General features: G+C 40.5%; 1 long non-coding RNA gene across 2 annotated transcripts; it reads right to left on the bottom strand.

Annotated features, from left to right (window-relative positions):
* Window positions 1-344: 344 nt before the first annotated feature.
* Window positions 345-10694, bottom strand: LOC144307101 (uncharacterized). 2 transcript variants are annotated; one of them, XR_013374062.1, is made up of 3 exons: window positions 9432-10694; window positions 3494-3615; window positions 345-1096 (listed from the first exon to the last, which is right to left on the bottom strand). It is a non-coding gene; the product is annotated as an uncharacterized LOC144307101 (long non-coding RNA). The 2 variants fall into 2 exon arrangements; XR_013374063.1 differs by having other exon boundaries at window positions 345-1074; window positions 2950-3615.
* Window positions 10695-11199: the final 505 nt, after the last annotated feature.

An 11199-nucleotide genomic window follows, 5' to 3' on the forward strand; every position in this document is an offset into this window, starting at 1 on the left:
TTTTGGTTCTGATCTCCCAGTCCTTCCCCTTCTCCCGTATTTCACCCTGTAGGCATGGTGAAAAATCCAGACCAACCACTTCAACTACAGAAACACAACAGCCCAGAATCTCTCTCGTACGGGACCATCTCTCACTTATCCAAACTGGAGCAAGTCTCACCAACTGTCTTCACTCGCTCTCAGGTGGGCATGTAGCTGCTAGACAAAGTTCCCACAGTGTATCCATGGGTTCCACAGCTGCCTGTGTTGACAAAGATCTGAAACCCTTTCACTCGACTCCGTCTAATTCCTGCCTCAGTGTTTCCCAGTAAACAGAGCCTGAAACAGATTAAATGCCAATGATTTATTTGGTAGATGATACACGATGACAATGAGAGGAAAGTTGGAGAACACCAAGCAGCAAACAGGTGGGTAACAATGCTAGGTGACACCTTACAGTTATGCTCCTGGCTTCATGATGAGCCACAAAGAGACCCACCAAGACATTCAGCAGGTATGTCCATTAGGCTCAGTGGCGGGTGGAGTAAATATTTAACAGCCAGCTCACCATGGAGGAAAGGCCCTGATTTCTACTGTTCTCTAGTTTCCGTGGCACAAATAGTCCTGTTTTCACTGATGTTAAGCTACCAGTATGACATCGTTGGAAAGAGATGCATACAAATGGCTCTCACAAGATGGTAGGAGCCAGCCCCATTATATCACTGACTAAGCTGAATAGGATATATTCCCACAGGCTGACTATTGAGAAACCATGCTTACAATAAATTCCTTTGAGAGAAAAGGAATTTATCTAGTTGTTTCCTTCTCATCTCCTGGCGTTGGTTAAATTTCACCCCATAGGGAGATAACTACCTTCCACTCTGGGCATATGATTGGGGCCCCTTGGCAACTACTTGGGAATCCAGATTCCTCACTCTGTGATGTGTTTTTTCGTCAAGTTTGGAAGTCAAAAAGAAGTCAGAAACTCCAGGTGTGCGGTTGATAGGCTTCAGGTGGCTGAACCACGGATTTAGGCCATCGTGATGATGCAGAACAAGTAGCTGAAGTTCTATGAAGCAGGTAAGACTGAGAGATCTGAGGAAGCAAATAAGATATGCTTAATAGAGTTAAGTTTTGTGCCACTCAGACATACTTTTACACTCCCAGTTTATATCCAGTTCCCAAACTACAATATGGAACCTCCTGTGTGTGTGTGTATGAGTGTGTGTGTGTATGTGTGTGTGTGAATGGGATGCCCTTATTTCTCTCTGAGAGGAGAGTCACATGCCCAGTTTCCTAGTCACCTTCCAGATGATAATGCACTCAAACTCCTGAAAGCCCTAAGGCCTGGTATAGTGGTCTGGACCTTTCTCCCCTAGGAGTCGGAGACATTAGTTGCCCTTCTTTATTGGGTTACAACTGCTATAATTGTCCATTAACAGTATTACTGGGCCTGGAAATTTTTTTAAAAATGATTCCCCTGGGATCCAGACATACTCCTCCCTGTCTAATTATGTTGTGTAGTAGCAAGCCAAACTTCTCATGGTAATCAGGGTCAATTGCTCTTCATGATAATCAGCTACAATTATTCTAGCAACTCCTGCTGTTGTGCTGGCATGAGAAGTCCAAAGTGGCCAAGTGCTAGTCAAAGCTTCTATTACAGCGAAATCCTTACTCTTTCCTCTGAAGGAAGCGTCCCACCTGTGACAACCAGGTATCTACTCTGGTAGAGCTTTAGGGAGACCCATATTCCACAACTGGGTCACTGAGTGGGTTAGTTGGGAGGGTCCATTCCAACATTCATTGTTAGGTTCCCAAATTTCTGTATTCAAATTATTAGAGGCCCAATCCATACACCACCCTTTGGTTCAGTGAATATACTTCATGCTAGAATAGAAGATAGCCCTCCACACCCATAATATATTTCCCAGCTGCACCTTAGCTAAGCCTTCAATAGCTGAATGCTTTTGGATAATGGGGTACATGGTAAACCCAGTCAATTCCATGATCATGAGTCCGTTATCACATCTTTGTAACAAAAGTGGTCCTTTGGTCTAAGGCTTAGTGTATGGGCTCTCATATTGATGGCTGAGCCATTCTGTAAGCCCTCAGGTTCTATATGTGTCTGAATGGCAGAGGCACTGAGGGCAGGGAAGGAAAACCCAGATTCAGATTATGCATCAGTGTGAGGAAAGACGAATGCCTGCCTTTTCAAGGCAGAAAGGCAGAGCTACTTTTGACCTACTACCAGCTGGCTAGTTTGTCAGTGGGGCAATATCCGGGGGCTCAGCATTGATGTCTGCTGCCAGCAAGGTGGGTGCTCAGCAGTGTCAGCAGCAAGAGCAATCTTAGTGAAAGGGAACTCATACTAAGCCCAGAATGATCTGCAAACTTGCCACCATGGCCACTCTGTTCATGGGCCCATTGCACTGAAGTGATCATTAAGAAATCCTGGCTGACATCCCTAGGAAAGATTATTCTATACACCTGGCAGGATGATGAGACTCTCTACTGCAGTAGAGATGTTCTTTGGTGGGCAAAAAACGAAGACACAAAGATATTCACAAAGATGCTTGGGACCCACCTCTATATGTCCAATTGCATAATGTTTCCCTAGAGTTCTTTGTCACTGATCTTCCAGTATTAGTCTTTTGGTGACCCTGACCAGTGACCCTTAAACCATTTGCTCCTGTCTCGGAATCAATACATATCTGTATTTTGGACTTCAGGCCATCTCCCTTCATATGACATATGCAACTAAGTGAACATTTCAAAGCTCCATCCACTGCATTTTCCTTCACTGCTGTCCTCCAGGGGTCCCGCAGGTGGGACTGTAATGCAGCTGTGGTCTATCTCCAATTAAAGCCAACACTGCACCAGTTCATCTATAAACTAGGACTATGTCCTTTTCGATTCTATTGGTTGGTCATGGAAAAACCACTCTCTAACCCCCAACACACACATACTCACCACCAATGAGGGAGGCCATGGTATGGATTGAAAGAAGCGTCATGTGGAACAGCACAGGTAGGTGATAAGGGCATCTGAGCAGATTACATCTCCATGTAATTTATTTGTTTTTTCTCCACCTGTTTAACTTGATCCTTGCATGCATCCCTGCCATCTCCTAATGAATAGTTGCCATGTCCATTCAAATGTATAAGTGAATCCATTAATATGGAGTTAGTGATGCGTAGTTCAGGTGGAAGAGTCATCTGGGTCTGTGGTCAGATGCTTAGTGTCTACCATGGCCAAGCAGTGAATCAGGAGCTGTTCTACACACATAGTCTAGAACTTTGCCCCATACAGCATAGTCTTATCCTAGCACCCTGAGGTTCTGAACTTTGGCTCTCCTGTAGGAGAGGCACGATGGATGCATGCAAGGACCAAGGGATACATCCAGGGACGTGGTGCAAGCAATCTTATCCATCACAGACAGTTCTAGCACCGTAGGATTTGCTGCTACAACCAAAGCATCAGAGAAGCTTTTTACCACAGTCTGGACTACCAGGACTCCTTCTTGCTCTGAACTTCATTCAAAACAGGAAACTTCACAAAAGCTTCATAGTATTCCCAAATGCAGCACGACATTGTTTCCAGAATTCAAAGGGATCTGATAGATATTGAGCTTCTTTCCTAATGGTAGAAAGCACAAGGTAAGATAATCTGCTCTTTATCTCAGATGGGCTATCCCAGCATGCTCAAGGCCACTAAACTCCTAAAATCTTCAGCAGTGTGGTAGGTCCATGAATCTTTATGATTTTCTCTCTGTGGTGTTCGGATGTCTTACCAAGACTACAGCATACCTGACATTTCTTGTTCTTCAAGGCTAGTTAACATGATACCATCAATAGAGTGGACTGGTGTGAAGTTGCATGCAGTATAAAGATGATTGAGGCCCCACGGATTATTACATTATGTCAAGAGGCAGGAGAGTTAACATAACTCACAACAAGGTAATGTAGGTACAGTGCTGCCCCTGCCGTGTAAATGAAAAGTGCTTTTGATCCTTCCCATTATACAGTTTTGAGAAGAAAGAATTTGTCAAATCAATACCTACATACCAAGCACAAGAGGCGGTGTATCTAGACAATACCTGCAACTGTGTCTAATAACTAGCAAAGTTTCCAGAAGCTCATTATCATCTGCTAAAATCTAGTTGGTTTTGCTGAGCCCAAACAGGTGAGCTAAATGGATAGATGAGAGACCACCATCCCTGTATCCTTCTGGTTTTTAATGATATTACTGAACTCTGACATTGCTTTGGGAAGGTAATACACTGCTGATTTACTGTCTTGACTTGGGTGGAGAGTTAGGAGGGATAATTTTAGGGAACTGGTCATTTTCCTATCATAATGACCATATTCATATATATTATTATGACATGAGGGAACAAATACAATTACCCATAGTACTTTGCTAGGGCCACCATTACAAAATAGTATGGACTGAGTGGCTTACACAACAGATATTGGTTTTCTCACATTTCTGAAGGCTAGGTGTCTAAGACCAAGGTATAAGCAGATTTGCTTTCCTGTGAGGCCTCTCTCCTTGGCTTGTAGATGGCTACCTTGTCACTCTATCTTTACATGGTGTTTCCTGTGTGTGCACATGTCTGGACACAGAACACATGTCTACGTCTAGATCTTCTCTTCTTCTAAGGACATGAGTCATATTGAATTAGGGTCCACCCTAACTATCTTATTTAGCTTAATTATCTCTTTAAAGACCTTATGTCCAAACATAATTGCATTCTGAAATTTGGAGCTTAGAGCTTCCACATATGAATTTGGCAGGGGGCACGTAGAAACAATTCAACCAAAACAGTTTGTTACACTGCATTCTAAACCTCATTACTATGAAATAATGTCAGTAAATACAATTTAAGAGGAAATTTTCAGCACGTTCATTTATTTGGTGGTTAGGCTTCTCCTGTTTCATTCAAAATAAACCCATTCATAAATAGCCTAAAAATAAATTCTTCACTGAGCTTGTGGTATATATTTTTTAAAACACAGATGGTCTATGCTGCCTAATTCTCACTCATAGTCCCTGGCATTCTCTGGGTATAGATTTGTTAAGATGCAGTGGGTTTGGGTCAGTGTGTTCAAATGGTTTTTCTAACATTTGGGTGTTTGAAAATCATTACTGAGGGATCCCACGGATGATGGTCCCCAGGTGTTCCTATAGAATTGATTCCCTGAGCAGTTCCCAAGAGAACTAAGTTGGTGTTCACACATGGAAAGCAAAGAGAAGAATTGAGTCAATTATATGAATAATTACAGCTTGAATGAACGCTTCTTTTCCTTATCTATTTCAGGAAAATTTGAGGGCAGGGACTTAATATGAGATGTCTGGAAAACTATCTCCATACTCTACTTTGCTCACAGCTCTTGATATCAAATGCTTCCCAACCAGGGGCAATTTTGCCCCCCACTCCAGGGGACATTTGGCAATCTCTGGAGACATTTTTGATTCTCATAACTTGAGACTGCTATTGGAATCTAGTAGGTAGAAGCAATAAATGCTGGTCAGTAGCCTACCACATGCACAAGACAGGCCACACCAACAAAAATGTTCCAAAATGTCAGTAACGTTCAAATGATTGAACCAAATCATGCTCTCTACAACCTTATCTATGATATGTTGTATCTGAATATTTGTGTGGAAATGGAAAATCAGGGAGCAATTAATAGCGTTAGTTTTTCCTCTTTGATCGTATTTATTGAAATTATAACATAAAATTTTCACTCAAAAAGGAATAGAAAGACACTACATCCCTCACCAATATGGACTAGGACCAGGATATGGGATATCCATTCCAAAACTGCAATTAAAATTTTATTTTTAACAGGTAAATCACACATTTGAAATCCCAGCACAGTACTGCAAGTATGAGCCACCTTTTTGGCTAAACTTAGGTCAGATTTAATTGTTTCTGCCCTACACCTAATTTCATGTTATGTATCTGAAATCTGTATCTTCAGGATCTTAATCTTACAAAGCAACTATCTTTTTAAGAAAATTACACATTATACAAAAGAGCTGTCAGGGTGACTGCATCCTTTAAACCAAGTGGAAAGTCCAGAAGTTTTTCTTGGGACGTTAATGTTTTCCTTAATGAAATAGGGAAGTGGTGATTTACTCATTGTTTGTCTTTACTACCATAAAACATTTAGCAGTGTAAGTATGAGACACATAATAGTCCTTAGATGAAGCGTGTGGCCTTGCAAAATCATAGGAATCCTAGTCATCAGAAATATGATTTTTGATTCCTGCCTCACTTCTCTCTCACACATCTCTCAGGGGAAAGTACCCCCTGGTAGGGGGGAAAAACAGTAAGGTTGAGTCTTTTCTTCAGTTCTTCTAAATTTATCAGATTACATACAGCACCAGAGGTGCTTATTTAAAACACATTTGCAGGTGCCTGTGTTTATTTTAAAACAGGCTTTCTGGAATGGCTGGGTGGCTCAGTGGTTGAGCATCTGTCTTCTGCTCAGGTTGTGATCCCTGGGTCCCTGGGTCGAGTCCTGGGCTGGTTCTCCCTCTGCCTGTGTCTGTGCCTCTTTTTGTGTGTTTTCTTCATGAATAAATAAACAAAATCTTTTAAAAATTTTTTTTAATAATTTTAAAAAGGCTTTTCAGGCGATTTTTATGACTATAGGCCAGGTGATTTTTATGATGATAGAATAATATTAAGAAATACCCTACGCCCTGGGTCCTATATTGGGTCTATAGCCCATAGGCCCAAGCTCTCCTGTCACCTGCTTTTATAAATAAAGTTTTATTGGAATGCACTTACATCCATTCATTTACTTATTGTCTATCACTGCCTTCACACTGCCTGCACACTATGCAACAGTTGACTAGTTGCATCTGGCCTGCAAAGCCAAAAATATTTACTCTTTGCCCCTTTACAGAAACAGCTTGCTGACTCCTACTCTAGACAAGGGCAAAGTGGGAAGTGGTGGATATGGGCAAAGCAGACTATTCTCTGCCTAAAACTGCAACACCGCACTTACTTCAAAACAAACAGAGCCACTTCTTTAATTTTCTTGGGAGTCAAGCAATTTGAAGGAAGTAATTTGCTACTTCAATTAATTAAGATTTATGGAGTCCAGAAATGCATTCAGAAATATTTTAAAATATAAAGACCTCTGCCTTTTGGGAAGTTAGCCAAATATAACATATATAAGTCAATTAAAGCGACGTTATGTGCTCAACTGCATGCCACTGACTAAAATACCACCAGACATGTAAAGAAGGTGAGATGAGATAAGGAAGGTGCTGAAGTTAAATATGAGATTATGCTGTCAGGGAAGGAGTGAGTAGTGAATATATACTCAATCGGTTGACTGCTTTACCGGCTAATTCATTGGCTGATACATGTCAGGAGAGTTTGCATCTCGATGAGCAATGGAAAATAAGATTGGGCACTGAATTACGTATCTACTGCTGCATAACCAATTACCCCCCAAACTAAAGGCTTAAACAGCAAATGTTTATTATCTCACACATTTGCTGTATGAATCTGGGAAGAGTTTAGCTGAGTGGTTCTGGTTCAGGGTGGCTCCGGGAGGGGAGGACAAGGTAGAGGCAGGAGTTACAGTCAAAAGAAAGCCTGGGGGGCACCTGAGTGGTTCAGTCAGTTAAGCATCAGATTGTTTCAGGTAAGATTGTGATCTCAGGGTCATGAGATCAAGCTCTGAGTCAGGCTCTGCACTCAGTAAGGAGTCTGCTTGAGATTCTCTCTCCCTCTTCCTCTGCCCCTCCCGTTTATGCTCTCTCTTTCTCTAAGATAAATAAATTGAAAGAAAGAAAGAAAGAAAGAAAGAAAGAAAGAAAGAAAGAAAGAAAGAAAAGAAAAGAAAAGAAAAGAAAGGAAAAAAAGAAAAAAAAGAAAAGAAGAAAAGAAAAGAAAAGAAAGAAAAGAAAAGAAAAGAAAAGAAAAGAAAAGAAAAGAAAAGAAAAGAAAAGAAAAGAAAAGAAAAGAAAAGAAAAGAAAGAAAACAAGCTTGACTGGGGCTAGAGCACCCACTTCCAACATGACTCACTCAAAGGCCTGGGGGCAGGAAGCCTCAGTTTCCTTTTTTTTCTTAAGATTTATTTATTTATTTATTTGAGAGAGAAAGAGTGAGTGCATGGGGGGAGGAGCAGAGTTAAAGAGAGAGGGAGGGTGAGAATCTCCAGCAGGCTGCCCATGGAGCTCAGAGCCCAAGACTGGGCTCAATGTCATGACCCTGAGATCATGACCTGAGCCCAAATCAAGAGTCAGATGCTTTACTGACTGAGCCACCCAGGTGCCCCTGGAAACCTAGGTTTCTTGCTGACAATAGGCAGGGGGCCTTTATTCTTTTACACAAGGACTCTTACAGGGTGCTGAAGTGTCCTTGCCATAAGGCCTTGGCTCCCTGAACCAAGAGTGGTCCAAAAGAGAAAGTGAGATGTAAAAAGAAGCTATAATTCCTTGAAAGACCTAAGACAGAAATGTCATAACTTTTTCACATGTTATATTTATTTGAAGTGAGTCGATAAGGCCAGCCTACAGTGCAAGAGGATGGCAATTGGGCTCCAACATTTAGAGGGAAGAGCAGTGAAGATTTTGCAGACATATTGTAAAACCACTACAGATACTAGCAGTAGATGTGAGTCAAAGCGAGAATATGGCATTAGAATACAAAATCATGCTCTTCTCACCAGGCTCAGGAAGACAGGTGGTTTGTTTCTACCCATAAACCCCGAACGATCAGCCATCATTAAACAACTGAATTCTCTCACTTGTGGATTCCTCAACAGGCTTTGTCATAAACCAGCAGAAAATGGTTTTTCTTGATTTACACAAGATAAAGAGACATCAGTCCTACAGGTCCCTCTCTCTGTGTGACCTTTGTCTTTGATCAGAGGAAAATATAGGAGGTGGAGAATATACAATGTAACATTTTTTTTCCCTTTTCAAGGCTCTACTGTGATATATTGTTTAACCATGTGGAAAAATCAGAACCTTAATGATAATATACTATCAAAAGAAAAGAAATTAAGTCTCTGAAGTGACTTCCATTAAAAAAGTACAAAATCTTATTTTTCACAGGTATTTAATAATAGACTTTATTGGTAAAGCAGTTAGTTCCATTTATGGTATTGTCTTGGTGCTTATACAGATACACCTTTATTCTTACATATTTTTAAAATGTCATTTTCCACTAACACGTGTGTTTAATCTTACAAGCTACTGGTGAGAAATTATGGGTACAACGCAACTTACTACTACACTTTTAAGGATGCTTTCCAATAGTGGCATTAGCAAAGTAATTTATTCAACCATTCCTCAGATCTGTTTTACTTGCCTCTCTCTGTGGTTTTGGCCATATAGGAGTCCCTAACCACTGTTTTGGTAAAACTTCAACTCAAATTTCTTCTGAGAAATCACCCCTGAGAAACACGTCAAGACTTACCTGGCATCAATACCATTCTCAATGTCAAAAGATGAACTCTGACGGCCTAGGTACACAGGTACATCCTATCCCTCGGGATGCAGACATAGGAATGAGCAGATGACCCTAGTCAAGTCAACCAGAGACAGGACCTCGGCTCCTTTTCAACTCTTGTGTGAACAAAAGCTTTCCTTGGAATCCATTTTGCTGTCACGTGGGAGTGCCTTGCTTCGAAGTGGAGAATATGGATGAGATGAACAACACAGGAGGAAAGACACTGGGAAACAAAAGATCAAGTCTTGGTAATACCGCATGAGTCCGTGGATAGAGACTTAACCAAAACCAAAGTTGAGTTTTCTCACTTGAAATATAAAACAATCCTAACTGATAAAGTATTTACATGTTTGATTTCTTTTTTATTTGTATATGTGTTTGCTTTCAAAACTCTTTGGGGATAGACAGCACAAATTGTATCACTGGGCAGTCACTGGGCCATTTCTCAAGACTGGTTCAAGTAAATATTATTACAGTTGAGTTGTCTCATTTTTATGTGAGCTTTGAATGGGTATGAGTATGATGCTTTTTTTTAAGCATTAAGTCTCCCTGTGGGGCTTGTCGTTTGCAGCCTGTGTTTGTCATGCTTATGGTGCATTCAAAAACACTCCCTAAATTCAATCTTTGAATTAAGCTGTAACCAAGCTTGTATATTCATTAGAGAAGAAAAATTCTCCTCGAAGAAGTTCAAATTGTTTATTGATTTTCATTTCTGTGTTCAAAGGAAGCCTGGGTAAGTCTGTCTCAGCACAGTCCCCATGGGACTAAACAGCCAACAAGTACATCACATTTAAACCCAACGGAGCAGCCACCAACCAAAATGGGAGGATTCTTCTAAAACTATATTAATAAATAGTAAGAGGATGAGATTTCCAGTTCGATAAAGTTGATTCTTAACAAGGAATAACAAATTTGCCACAGCTAGCAATAAATGACAATTTAGAGGAAAGCCTGAAAAAAATGAAAACAAAATAAGGGAGGTGGAAAGTGCATTTGGATAGCCTCCTTTTTGCCTATGGTTAGGGTTAGAGAGAGAGAAAATTTTAAACATCACTTCTTTAACTTTGATAACTTCACTATCTATGTGGGAACTCTTGCATAACCCACTGAGCGAGTGTCTGAAGTGGTTCATGAAGACATGAATGTGGGTGTTCAATCCGTTCGTGGTCACGTGTTACTCCCAGAGTCCCCCTCAGGCATATCTGAAAGAGGGAGATACCATTTTACAAAAAAAGAAAGAGAATAAATATGAATAGTTTATGTTTTTTGAAACAGAATCTAAAAATTAGCTCTGAAAAATAAGGTGAGGGTCACTGAATTTTCATGGCCTTTTTGATAAATGTCGACTATCGAAAAAAGTCACCACATTCTGATACAGAGGTAATATTTTTTATTGCATCCATTTCCTTTTAGAAATAAAATGAAACATGCTTCATTTTACAAAGCATAAAGACAAGCTTAGAAATATATGCCTTCTCTGCCAGATTCAAGATTGGAGGTAAAGAGTTTTTGACAAACACTTACATTTTAGGTTTCTTTGTGGGTCCTGAAAGACTCAACAATATAATGGACCAAAATCAGTCTAAAATCAACGAAATATGCATTAGATGATTATGTGAGTTGAATTTTTACCTTTGTTGTATCCAGTAGAAGACCAAGTACACTGCCCATTCAATTCTTCCAAGATTGTTCAGCCTCAGCTCTGCCCAAACGGTCTGTAGGCCTGAGAAAATTA

Source organism: Canis aureus, chromosome 38 (assembly GCF_053574225.1).
Source record: "Canis aureus isolate CA01 chromosome 38, VMU_Caureus_v.1.0, whole genome shotgun sequence".
In the NCBI taxonomy this organism is placed as follows: Eukaryota; Metazoa; Chordata; class Mammalia; order Carnivora; family Canidae; genus Canis; species Canis aureus.